General features: G+C 47.2%; 1 pseudogene; it reads left to right on the top strand.

The window, feature by feature from the left end:
* Window positions 1-812: 812 nt before the first annotated feature.
* LOC139260629 (U2 spliceosomal RNA) lies at window positions 813-1,043 on the top strand (annotated as a pseudogene).
* The last annotated feature ends 13,264 nt before the right edge of the window (window positions 1,044-14,307 follow it).

Below are 14,307 nucleotides of genomic sequence, written 5' to 3'. Positions count from 1 at the left end.
CTTGCACGGCTCAGCAAGACGTCACAGGTCGGCAACGAATCCCGACACATTCTGGCCCTCATCATGAATATGTGTGTGGAAGCGATAGTGTGATATGATGATCCCCTCGTTTGGCTTGAGATGGTCACATACCAAAGCACACGAAATCCTTGTATTCTTTGTCCGTTGGACGTGCAGTTGAGAGCAGATTCTTCATGAGGCCATATATTCTTGAACCAGGAACGTGAGGAAAACCGCCCGGCACCTAACTGCATCATTGTCTCCCACCATGTTGTTGGCCACAAAATACTGATCCAGACGGTCGATAAAATCCGCCCAATCCTCGCCATCCATGAATCTCTCCAGAATTCCAGTAGTGCCCATTGTGCATGCGAAGGTTCTTAAGTTACCCCTTCACCAAATATTATGTATATAATGATTCAAAAGACTTGTTACTGTAAACTCACTCAGGTGTAAACCTGGTCCAGTTTATTCACGCCCAAAGTGACTACCAGACATGGTACCAGCACTTATATACCAGGGCCTGCACACACGCGCATACAGCCCGATGACCTCCGACAGTGGCGCCCCCTGGTGTCTAGTGACCCCAAGCATCAATACATGACAGAAACATACAAGATTCTGAAGGGGATTGACCGGGTAGATGCTGATAGGTTGTTTCCCCTGGCTGGCTTGTTTAGAACGAGGGGGCATAGTCTCAGGATAGGGGGTAGGCCATTTAAGTCAGAGATGAGAAGGAATTTCTTCACTCAGAGAGTTATGAATCTTTGGAATTCTCTATCCCAGAGGGCTGTGGATGCTGAGTCTCTGAATATACTTCTCGGCCTTTTGGCTAAGATCTGCATAACTAACCTGACCAGCCACCATGACTTCCGGGTGGTTCCTCCCTGGTCAGGAAGGTATATGCTTACATTTTTGTAAACAGGAGGTGGGTGGGATGGCTTGACCCATCCACCTCCACGGAGGTGTGTGGGGGACCTGACCCATCCACCTCCATGGCACGAACCTGGTATTGCAGTACTTCCAGGAACGGTGCAGTGGCTCTAGGCCTTTTGGCTAAGAGCATTGGCGCAGAGTGATCCTTGACTGGTGCAGGGTGACCTCTGGCGTTTGTGACTTGACAAAGAATTGGAAACGATTGGCTACGAATTTATTAAAAAAAAAATTAAAAAAAAAAAAATATATATATATTCAAGGCTGAGATAGGTAGATCTTTGGCATCCAGGAGAATCAAGGGATATGGAGGTCCGGCGGGAAAGTGGAGTTGAGGTCGATGATCGGCCATCAACTTACTGAATGGCGGAGAAGGCTCGAAGGGTCGTATGGCCTACTCCTGCTCCTATTTCTTATGTTCTTATTTTCTTAGGCCGGAGGGGAGCATCCTTGCTTCACCTGGCCCATAAGGAATGCTAAAAGAGGCAATTTCCTTGTGCAGCCAGCAGCTCCCGCCTCCAATGAAGTATCCTGCTTCTTCACGGGGAGACACTCGGGCACCCTGATAGTCACTGCTGTAAAAAGGGCTGTGTGCACGGGCACGGCATATTGGGATCGTGTTCCTCGTATTTCAATCTTTAACCCCACCCTGACCCTCTTCCACTTAACAGGGGTTTAATATCGAGGCCTGTGTGTGTGAGAATGTGTGTGAGACTGTGTGTGAGATTGTGTGTGAGACTGTGTATGAGTTTCTGTATGTGTGAGAATGTGTGTGAGACTGTGTGTGAGATTGTGTGTGAGACTGTGTATGAGTTTCTGTATGTGTGAGAATGTGTGTGAGACTGTGTGTGCGAGGCTGTGTGTGAGTCACTGTGTGTGAAACTGTGTGAGAATGTGTGCGAGACTGTGTGAGTCACTGTGTGAAACTGTGAGAATGTGTGCGAGACTCTGTGTGAGTCACTGTGTGTGAATCATTGTGTGTGTGCGACTATGTGTGAGACTGTGGCTGGAAAATTGGATCCATTTGTGCAGGCCATTGAAGCCAGTTTGGAAGAAAAAAATAGCGGTCGTCTTGCTTCCGCCCACTTCTGGCATAGAACGTGGCGGGCGCCATTTTGGGCAGGTCTATAGTGCTGTCATTGTCTGCGTCGCTTCACATATTTAGATGAGCCAGATCGTGATGACAATCGGTGTGCAACGCTGAATTGATGCACAATCTGGTATTTTGGACATTGCTATTCCCTTTAATACCCTCTCCAAAGCATGCATGACAGAACGTGTGTATAACAGTACGACAAACCCATTGCCAGCATTTCTTAAAGGGACACACAAAACTTTCAGCTAAGTTTAGAATTTTGCTTTTTCGACTGGTTTCCTTACATTTTATTGGAGTAGTGGCTTGGTGCAATACATTTAAGAAGTTGTTAAAGCGTGATGGGATGCAGGGAGTGCTGCTGAACATTTGCAAGGCTTTGGTTTTTAAAGAAGGGCCTCTGTGAACACCACTTGCTCCCAGTCCTGGTGGTTTGTTGCAGTCCTCCTTGGGTTGAAGCATGACATGGAGATGGCGCAGAGGCAGAACAAGCTGATCACAGAGGGAGGAGGATGAGGAAAAGGAGGGAGCAGAAGGAAGATGCAACCCAGAGAGCCCCTTTCTGGCCGAGATATCTGGAATGGAATCATCTGCCTGCGGTACCAGTGAACACAACCCCAATTCCTCTTTCAACATTAGTCCCATACCTTACCTTCCCTCTGTTATTGACCATCATAGCATCCTCTTGGCGACATTGCTGAAGTAAAAACCTCTACAAAGCAAACTTTCCAAACCAAATTTATACATCTACCTATCCAATATGACATCCAGAAATCAACTAAACACTAGTGTGCATTCCCTTAGTGAATGTCTTATGTGTGCATTTGCCTATCCTATTGATGTCACACAGACCTACCCCAGTGGCTGCAGCATAGCTAGTGGAAGGCTGCTGACTTTCAGTGGGGGATGTGGGAGTGAAAGCCCATATTTCTGAAATGCTTCGCTTTCAGTGCAGTCTGTAGATGACACATGCTGGGTTAAAAGTTGAAGCAGCTTTCTAATTGAAGTTTGTATCAAAGCAGAGGATGTCTCACAAAACAAGATGCTAGATGATATGGAGCCATTCAACCATTCAAATGTGTCAATCTCATCACCTGTGTGTGTTATATATGTGGACTTGTATTTACTCTGTACAGCCACCAGAGGGCTCATCCCCTGGAGTCCCAAGGGATCCCATAATCCCTTGGGAGCACAGGTATTTAAAGATGCTTCACAGGTTGGAGAGGCACTCTGCAGACCTGTAATAAAAGACTAAGGTCTGACTTTTCTTTGAGCTCACAGTGTTCAGTTTGACTCTTTCTCTTTTCACAACAACTGGCAATGAGATACAGATAGCGAACCCAAAGATGCAGAGAATAGTAGGCATCCTGGAGACATTTTTGGAGGGAGATGATTGGGAAATTTTCGTGGAGCGACTCGACCAATAATTCATGGCCAACGAGCTAGATGGGGAAGAGAGCGCTGCCAAACGAAGGGCGATCCTCCTCACCGTCTGTGGGGCACCAACATATGGCTTCATGAAGAATCTGCTTGCTCCAGTGAAACCCACGGAGAAATCATACAATGATTTGTGCACACTGGCCCGAGAGCATTTAAACCTGAAAGAAATCAATCTGATGGTAAGGTAACGGTTTTACACCAACAAAAGGTCTGAAGGTCAGGAAGTGGCGAGTTATGTCGCCGAGCTAAGACGCCTTGCAGGACATTGCGAATTTGAAGGACATTTGGAGCACATGCTCAGAGACTTTTTCGTACTTGGCATTAGCTACAAAACCATATTTCGCAAACTTTTGACTGTAGAGACCCCAACCTTAAGTAAGGCCCTAGCGATAGCCCAGGCGTTCATTGCCACCAGTTACAATACTAAGCAAATCTCTCAGCACACAAGTGCTGCTACAAGTACTGTGAACAAAGTGATGTTGTTTTCGAATCGTAGCGTACAGGGCAGGTCACACAAACCTCCAGCTGCACATCCGCAAATGACTCAGAGTCCATCATCAAGGGTGATGAATGCAAGGTCATTAACACCTTGTTGGCGCTGCGGGGGTGATCTTCGTTTCTATTCATGCTGATTCAAAGAGTACGTTTGCAAGGGCTGTGAAACAATGGGACACCTTCAATGAGTGTGCTGGCGAGCTGCAAAGCCTGTTAAACCTGTAACTCATCATGTTGCAGAGGAGGACAGATCCATGGAGGATCACAACGAACCAGAGCCTCAGATAGAGGAGGCAGAGGTACATGGGGTGCACACATTCACCTCAAATTGTCCCCCGATAATACTGAATGTTGAACTAAATGGACTCCCGGTGTCAATGGAGCTGGACATGGGCGCGAGCCAGTCCAGCATGGGCAAAAAGACTTTCGAAAGATTGTGGTGCAACAAGGCCTCAAGTCCAGTCTTAACTCCAGTTTGCACAAAACTAAGAATTTTCACGAAAGAACTGATTCGTGTAATCGGCAGTGCTACCATAAAGGTCTCCTACGATGGAGCGGTGCACAAGCTACCACTCTGGGTGGTACCGGGCGATGGTCCCACGCTGCTTGGCAGGAGCTGGCTGGGAAAGATACGCTGGAACTGGGACGACATCTGAGTGCTATCACCCGCTGACGACACTTCGTGTGCCCAGGTCTTAAACAAATTTCCTTCACTGTTCAAACCAGGCATCGGGAAATTCCAAGGAGCAAAAGTGCAGATCCACCTAATTCCGGGGGCGCGACACATCCATCACAAGGCGAGAGCAGTAGCGTACATGATGAGAGAGAGGGTAGAGATCGAGCTAGACCAGCTGCAAAGAAAGGGCATCATTTCACCGATCGAGTTCAGCGAGTGGGCCAGTCGTATTTTCCCAGTCCTCAAGGGAGACGGCACCGTCAGAATATGTGGCGATTACAAAGTAACTATCAATCGTTTCTCCCTGCAGGAGCAATATGCACTACCAAAGGCTGACGACCTCTTTGCAAAGCTGGCAGGAGAAAAGACATTCACAAAGCTGGATCTGACTTCAACCTACATGACGCAGGAACTGGAGAAATCATCAAAAGCCCTCACCTGCATCAACACGCACAAAGATCTTTTTGTTTATAACAGATGCCCATTTGGAAACTGATCAGCGGCGGCAATATTCCAGAGAAACATGGAAAGTTTACTGAAGTCGGTCCCGCACAACGTGGTCTTCCAGGACATCATGGTCACAGGTCGGAAAATGGTCGAGCACCTGCAGAACCTGGAGGAGGTTCTTAGTCGACTCAACCACATGAGGCGTTTTCCTGGTGCCTGAAGTGGAGTTCTTGGGAAGGAGGATTGCGGCGGATGGCATCAGGTCCACCAATGCGAAGACCGAGGCAACAAGAACGCACCGAGGCCACAGAACGTGACGGAGCTGCGGTCGTTTCTGAGTCTCTTGAACTACTTTGGTAACTTCTTACCGGGTCTCAGCATACTGCGAGAACCACTACATGTCTTCCTACGAAAAGGGGGCAAATGGGTTTGGGGAAAAAGCCAAGAAAATGCCTTTGTAAAAGCGAGAAAATTGTTGTGCTCAAACAAATTGCTTGTGTTGTATGATCCATGTAAGTGTTTGGTACTAGCATGTGATGCGTCGTCATATGGCGTCGGATGTGTATTGCAACAAGCCAATGATTTTGGGAAACTGCAACCAGTTGCTTATGCATCCAGGAGTCTGTCTAAGGCCAAGAGAGCCTACAGCATGATTGAGAAAGAAGCATTAGCGTGTGTCTATGGGGTAAAGAAAATGCATCAATATCTGTTTGGGCTAAAATTCGAATTGGAAACTGACCATAAGCCACTTATATCCTTGTTTTCCGAGAGTAAAGTGATAAATACCAACGCATCGGCCCACATCCAGAGATGGCCGCTCACATTGTCCGCATACAACTACGCCATCCATCACAGGCCAGGCACAGAAAACTGCGACAATTCTCTCAGTAGGCTGCCATTGCCCACCACGGAGGTGGAAATGACGCAGCCCGCAGATCTATCCATGGTTATGGAAGCATTTGAGAGTGAGCAATCACCCGACACTGCCTGGCAGATCAAAACCTGGACCGCTCATTATCTCTAGTCAAAAGCTGTGTGCATCACGGGAGCTGGTCCAGTGTCCCAGTGGAAATGCAGGAAGCGATAAAGCCATTCCAGCGGCGCAAAGATGAAATGTCTATACAGGCAGACTGCCTTCTGTGGGGTAATCGAGTAGTGGTCCCCAAGAAGGGCAGAGACACCTTCATCAATGACCTCCTCAGTACCCATCCAGGCATCGTAATGATGAAAGCGATAGCCAGATCCCACGTGTGGTGGCCCGGTATCGATGCGGACTTAGAATCCTGTGTTCACAGATGTAATACATGTTCGCAGTTAAGCAATGTACCCAGGGAGGCGCCGCTAAGTTTATGGTCTTGGCCCTCCAAACCGTGGTCTAGGGTACACGTCGACTATGCAGGCCCGTTCTTGGGTAAAATGTTCCTTGTGGTTGTGGACGCATACTCCAAATGGATTGAATGTGAGATAATGTCGTCTATTACGTCCGCTGCCACTACTGAAAGCCTGCGGGCCATGTTTGCCACACACGGCCAACCCGATGTCCTGGTGAACAACAACGGGCCATGTTTTACCAGTGCTGAATTCAAAGAATTCATGACCGTAACGCGATCAAACATGTCACATCTGCTCCGTTTAAACCAGTGTCCAATGATCAGGCAGAGAGAGCAGTGCAAACCATCAAGCAAGGCTTGAAGAGGGTAACTGAAGGTTCACTGCAGACTCGCCTATCCAGAGTCCTGCTTAGCTACCGCACGAGACCCCACTCACTCACTGGGATCCCACCTGCTGAACTGCTCATGGAAAGAGCACTTAAGACAAGGCTCTCATTAGTTCACCCTGATCTACATGAACAGGTAGAGAGCAGACGGCTTCAACAAAGTGCATACCATGATAGCGCAAATGTGTCACGCGAGATTGAAATCAATGATCCTGTATTTGTATTAAATTATGGACAAGGTCGCAAGTGGCTTCCTGGCACTGTCAAGACCAAAGAGGGGAGCAGAATGTTTCGGGTCAAACTTTCAAATGGACTCATTCACCGGAAACACTTGGACCAAATCAAACTCAGATTCACAGACCCACCTTGGACCCTACCTTTTTTGATCCCCCAACATACACACCAGTGGCAACTGGCACCACGGTTGACCACGAACCAGAACCCATCATCCACACCTGCAGAGCCCAACACAGCAGACAGCCCAGCAAGGCCAGCTGCACAGCAGCCCAACGAGGGCCCAACAAATGATCCACAACACCAGCTTTCACACCGACATGATCAACCAGGGCAAGAAGGGCCCCAGATCAACTCACATTGTAAATAGTTACACTATTGACTTAGGGGGGAGTGTTGTTATATATATGGACTTGTATTTACTCTGCACAGCCACCAGAGGGCTCATCCCCTGGAGTCCCAAGGGATCCCATAATCCCTTGGGAGCACAGGTATTTAAAGAGGCTTCACAGATTGGAGAGGCACTCTGGAGACCTGCAATAAAAGACTAAGGTCACACTTTACTTTGAGCTCACAGTGTTCAGCCCGACTCTTTCTCCATACACAACAATGTGTTTACAGTAATTCATGGCAAGGGTCGATTGTGACAACAAGACCTGATTTCACGTCAATGGGTAGCTTGTCATTTAGTCTACATCATCTGTATGTTAATTATTTATATGTACCATTGATACTATGCATGGAATTGAAGACTTGATTTTGTATAAACTCCTGCTGATCACCTGGTTTGTGTACAATAGTTCATGAAGCAGTTAGACATGATTTCAAGACAATGGTCATTTAGTCCACATTGTCTGTATGTTAATTATTTGTATGTACCATTGATATTATGCATCGAATATCATCATCATCATAGGCAGTCCCTCGAAATCGAAATTGAAAAATTGAGTTCTTAGATGACTGAACAGTCCAATATGGGTACCACAGTCTTTGACACAGGTAGGACAGACAGTCGTTGAAGGAAAGGGTGGGCGGGTCTGGTTTACCACACGCTCCTTCCGCTGTCAGCGCTTGATTTCTGCATGGTCTTGGCGATGAGACTCGAGGTGCTCAGCGCTCTCCTAGATGCTCTTCCTCCAGGGACTCCCAGGTGTCATGGGGATGTTGCATTTTATCAAGGAGGCTTTGAGGGTGTCCTTGAAATGTTTCCTCTGCCCACCTGGGGCTCGCTTGCCTTGTAGGAGTTCCGAGTAGAGCGCTTGCTTTGGGAGTCTTGTGTCTTGGCCGACTTTTGTATGAGATGTGAGAGGAGGCTGTTTGAGGAGAGACAGTAATTTTGGATTGTGTTTCTCATGAGCAGAGAGCATGCACTGGGTTTGTTTAGTGTCTGTGCCTCAGTAACTTTCATACTGTTTATTTGTGTAGTTTTCAGGTTTAAATAAAAGTCCTAATCCTGCCATTACTACAACTAGTGTGTGTGTAATTCCGACGTTTAAAGCAATGAAGCGAAAAGAGCAAGAAAGCTGTCCAACAGGGGACACTGTAGATGGCCTTGCAGGTGGACCTCGAGGAGCTGGTGTTTGGAAGTATGAAGTTGAACGATGGTGTTAATAGAACATGGATCAGATTTAATGTAAAACATATTTTATTCAAAACTTTACAATAACTTAACTTTAATAAAATTATTCTTGTATCAAACTTCACTTTTAGATCACTCTTTAAGATGACTTAAATACTTTAAGATCACTTATAAACTTGTAAATTTACATAACTTACAAAAAACTTTTAATTTGAGAACAGTTACAACTGTAACAATAATAATAATAACAACAGCAGCAAAGAAAGGCTGCACCCATCTCTCATCCCCCTTAGTCTAAGACCGCCCGCTGCGCTTGGTCTTGGACATTCCACCACCCCTGCCCACAGGCGGTGGCACAGTGTTTCTGGGCTTGATACCAAACTTATTATTTCTAATATCTCGGGTACTGCGCATCTCTTGAGGGTAGGAGGCGTCAGCATCAGGCGGCAAGTTGAAGGGCCCAGGCGGCAAGTTGGAAGGCCCGGCTTTGGGTTCTTCAGAGGCTGGTGTAGGAATTGGAGTGGGAGTGGCAGTTGATTCTGTCAATGGGCGCGGGGTCTGGGCGTGTTCCCTTACTGCAGCAGCTAACTCCAACATGCCGACCCTGATGCACCCTGACAGTGTCTCAACGACCTGCAACATTCCCTCCCTCATGGCCAGTGACATGGTTTGCACTACCTCTGACATTCCCTCCCTCATGGCCACTTTTCCCTCACTGATGGTCCCGGATATCGTTCCCATTTCTCGTCAGAGTGTTGTTACTTCTCCAGACAGTCCCGCTACCTCATCACTCACCCCACTGATGATGTCCAGGAGTGATCGCATAAGGTCAATGCTCTCCGCACTCAATGACATCATCTGAACCACATCTGTTCAATCCTGCACCTCAGGAGAGTGTGGTCGAGCTCTCCTTCCCCTCCTCCCCATGGGTGTGGCTCGCATCCCAACACTGGGACCCACAGCCTGGGACGGTGGGACCCTGGGTGTGCCTCGCTGCACCCCAATGGAACCCACAGCCTGGGACAATGGGGCCCTGAGTGTGCCTCGCTGCACCCCAATGGAACTCACAGCCTTGGACGGTGGGACCCTGGGTGTGCCTTGCTGCACCCCAATGGAACCCACAGCCTGGGACAATGGGGCCCTGAGTGTGCCTCGCTGCACCCCAACACTGTGACCTGCAACCTCGAAAGGTGTGAAACCATGAAATGTCCCACCAACATTCAAACCATTAGTCACAGAAGGGGCTGTCACCTTCATGAGCAGCACCTCCTCCAAAGTCAATACAACAGTGGGAGCTTCATCCAGCTCCATCCCCTCCCTCTCACCCCCAGGGATGGATTGGAAGATGTTCTCTTCTGGCTCGTCCACGTCTGAATCTTCTTTTGCAGCATCAGGGTTGGCCTCAATTTCTGCAAAATATAACAGAACAGTCAAATGGTTAGCAGCAGAGGAGGGGGCAGGATGGGTGGCATGAGTAGGCTCACACATCGCAGGCCAGGTAGCAGGCTGATTTGAAGGGCCACGATGAATTTGCAGGACTTACCCTCTCCCTCGAGTGTGGGCACAGCTTGTGCAGTACTGATTGATTTTTTCCAGGTAAGACCCATCAAAGCAGCGACCCTCTCTTCCAAGGGTGTCACTTGGAGCAGATTTGCCAGGGCTCCTCCTGTTCGAGTTCTTTCCTTTTTATTACATGCCAGCCTCCTCTGCAAAGATATGAAAACCTAACTTTTGAAAGAGGGTGTCTTTCTGTTGGGTGGGATATACAGAATGTCACATTTACAATTGCAATTACATTGAATAAATTAAAATATTACTTACACTAACTACTTGACCAAGTTCCTGCCATTTCTTTTTACACTGGCCTCCAGATCTCGTGGTGTTCACCACTGCGCAGTAATCTTCTGCAACTTGGTTTCAGCGTTTCTTCATTTCTTTTGGTGGAACTTTTATGTGGCCTCTGCTGGTGTCCAGCTCCTGCCATCTGTTCTCAATCACAGTAACTAGTGCCTCCACTTCAACCTGTAAGAAATTCTTGGTCCTCGCACTGCTTTGCATCTTGTATTGCTCCAGCTGTGATTTTCCCAATGCTCTCACACAGCACTCCGTCTCACACACACAACTGGCTCTTTAAAAATGGCCGATTGCCAAATCCGAGCTGTACTGAGCATGTGCGTCCATTGGAACAACATTAAAAACATAACTTTTTTTCCCGCACATGTGCAGAAGGTGCGGCTTTGTTTTTTGGTGCAGACAGCAGGCTCCACCCCCCGAGGTGACGGGACACGCTGCGCAGCGCCAAATTCGAATTATACATCTGGGAAAGTTTGGCAAAATATTTCTGCCACATTTCTGGCCTAGAAAAACTGGCAAACTCTGGCAATATGCCAGAAACAGGCTTGGGGAAAATTGAGCCCTGTGTGTTGCTTGTATCAGGCACGTGGCTTTACTTTGATGTGGAGTGTGGATGTGGAGTATGTCAGAATACACATGCATGGCGTCCACGATGAGATGATGGATAATGGAAAGCATGGAATGGCAGTGTGAATTTTAGTTCAAAAGTGCATAAGTGAGAGACTGAAAAGAGAAAAGAAAATAAGTATTTTATCTGTAACCTTTATGATGTTGACGAGAATAGTCTATATATTGACTAACTCAAGTTGCATTAATTGCTATAAAGTCAAGCGAAGACACAATGGGTTGGTGCTATTCCAACTTGTTAGTAGAATAACTCCACCACATCAAATTCCTTCCTTTCAGTATGGTGACTAAATGCATAAATATATAAACTGTGCTTTTCAGTCCCTTTGGCAGAGCCAGCCATTTTCCACTGGCCCTGAACCTTTTCATCTCCTTCTTTGTTCACTCTCTGTGGTTAGTTTTATTTTAGAAACATTTCCACTTCTGAAATAATTTTAATCAGGAGTCATTTAATCCATTAAGTGTGTTCCGTCACCCTTCCTCCTGATGTATATTCTTGCATCCTGGCAACACCCGTATCTCCTGTTGTGCGTGGATGGTGCCAGACTTCTCCAAGACAGATGTCACTCCCATTCCACTGCTCTGTCCTGGCAACAACCATCTCACTGACTGTGCAAGCATCAGCTCACACCAAGTATCACCTGGTCCCAGTCATCTCGTCCATTGTGCATCAGGTCAGACTGTCCTGGCAACACAAAGCTATTGGCCTCGATATGAACTCCTCCACAATGGCCGAGAGAGGGTCGGGGGTGGGGTTAAGAGTTAAATATGAGCAAGGTGACCCCAACATACACCCTCTCCCATTTTACTGCAGTGGATATTGGGGTGTCCAAGTGTCTTCCCATGGAAAGGCAGGTCACTTCATCAAGGGCCGTCCAATCCCTCAAGGAAGCCTTTGGTCTCCCCCCTGCCAATCACAGCCCCTATCCCTCCAGCCCCATATGACAACCTTCCCCCTGCCCGATTGCCAGGTTCCTTCCCCAAGGGTCCCAGGCTGCGGCCTCCTGCACTGGCTTTCCCTCTCACCCACCACCCAGGTGCCAGGCTGGAATCAGACCAAAAATTGATAATGAGTTCCTGCTGTTTGGTTCATCAGGACAGCTGCTTCTCCAGCCTTGCTGTCTTCTTCGACCGTTTTCAGCCTCCCCACACCTCCCCTTCTCCCGCACCCTCCCCTTCCCTGAACCCTCCCCTTCCCCCGTACCCTCCCCACCCTCCCCTTCCCCTGAACCCTCCCCTTCCACCGCACCCTCCCCACCCTCCCCTTCCCCTGAGCCCTCCCCTTCTCCCGCACCCTCCCCACCCTCCCCTTCCCCTGAACCTTCCCCTGAACCCTCCCGTTCCCCTGCACCCTCCCCTTTCCTCGCACCCTCTCCTCCCCCGCCCCCACCCTGTAAATATCCGGGCCATCCAGATACACACATCAAACTTCCACACTTACTGTAGCATCTGGAAGAATGACACTCCCTACAGGCTGTGCACGGGGTCTCACCAGAGCTGTCATCTCAAAGTGTTCCTCAGGCCTGGGACCCTGATGCACACACCGACATTACATTTCTGCCCTATCCAGGTAATGCCCTCATCTTCCAGTGGATACCATGCTCGTGTCTCCTGATAAGCAAACATATCCACATTCCACTCTACCTTATCGAGGCAAAGCCAGCATTTCCTCATGGATACCATGCTTCTGCATTCTGATCTACATATTCACATTTCCCAACTCGACAAAACGTGCACAGTGCCTTAATACAGTCACACATCACATATTCAATACTGAGCTTAAACCTTGATTGAGACAAAACTGCCAAAGTTCTTTAGCTCCAAGTTGCGTAACCGTTGTGTAATGTACATACTGTTATTCTGAAAGATTATTGTAATGAAAATTATTTTGAGAAATGTGTGTCTGCTTGTTCTGACCTGCTATGCACTTGAAGGACATTCCATCTTCTGAATGATAAGCATCAAAACATGTGGTTCAATGTTTTATCCCATCCAGACATCGCAATTTCATTTTACATCATTCATCCAGCTGTACAGGCCTGAACAAACATCCCTTGATCATGATAAGGACACATTCGGGCTTTGAGTCATTGAGGATTATATTGAAATGAGCACCGCAATTTTGTGTGTGATTTGATTTCCCGTTCAATATGCTTGTACCTAATGTTATCATTTTCTCAGAGAAACATGCAATTTTAGGCAGAATTGTGACTCCTATGATCTCAATGTCAATATGACAACAAGAAATGTCCATCCAACAAATTGCTTCCAGGCGCACTTTATTTATTACCTCCGTGGGTCAATGTACCATCTATTGTAGTGCTCACCAATAGTGGCACGAAAGGTTTCAGGTTTAAATAACTCTTTTTGTTAACTTTGTGTTCATTAACGGTAAGGGCTGTTAACGCTAAGAATGGGGCACCCTCCATTTCAGCCACACAATGTCAGCACCAACCATTTGCAAGTCACATATAGCATGGTTCCCCCACTCTCTGAAATATCACTCAATCACCTTCCACTCATGAGATTAAATAAATTGATCAGGTCACATGCTCGTACTTGACCTTGATGGGCTGAATTATATTTTCTTGTTCTGTGCCTTCTCATGTTCTGATTGTTCCCTTAACAACAACAGCATGCATTTATATAGTGCATTTAACATAGTAAAACATCCAACCATTAAACTTTCCAACTGAAAAAAAAGGAATGAACTTTGTGCTTCTCTATAACTGTCATTAGTGACTGCACTGATAGAGGACGGCAACATGTCGCCTGGTTATCTATCAAAGAAATGTGATGATTGGGGTTCCTTTGCCAGCTGGGGAGAATGGGGGATAAATCTCCCATTTGGTCAGTTCATGTGAAGCTGATGTTTTAATGAAAATGTAATTATCATCATCAAATTAATATATATTATTTTCCAATTTCCCCCTTTCGTCCTCAAGGTGACATTATGCTGCTAAAATTGCTGGGGTACAGGGATCAAGGGGTATGGAGAGAAAGCAGGAAAGGGATACTGAGGTGAATGATCAGCCATGATCTTATTGAATGGTGGTGCAGGCTCGAAGGGGCAAAAGGCCTACTGCTGCACGTATTTTCTATGTTTCCATGCATGGTGATGAAAGCTCTCCAGCATTTCGTCCAAATAGACATTCCTCATTCATGAGCCTTAATATTGCGTATCGGCAGGTTATTTTCCCATGTCAATGCCT

Source organism: Pristiophorus japonicus, chromosome 3 (assembly GCF_044704955.1).
Source record: "Pristiophorus japonicus isolate sPriJap1 chromosome 3, sPriJap1.hap1, whole genome shotgun sequence".
Taxonomy (NCBI): Eukaryota; Metazoa; Chordata; class Chondrichthyes; family Pristiophoridae; genus Pristiophorus; species Pristiophorus japonicus.
Note: the sequence above shows the minus strand (reverse complement) of the source record. Positions and strands in the feature narration are given on the sequence as shown.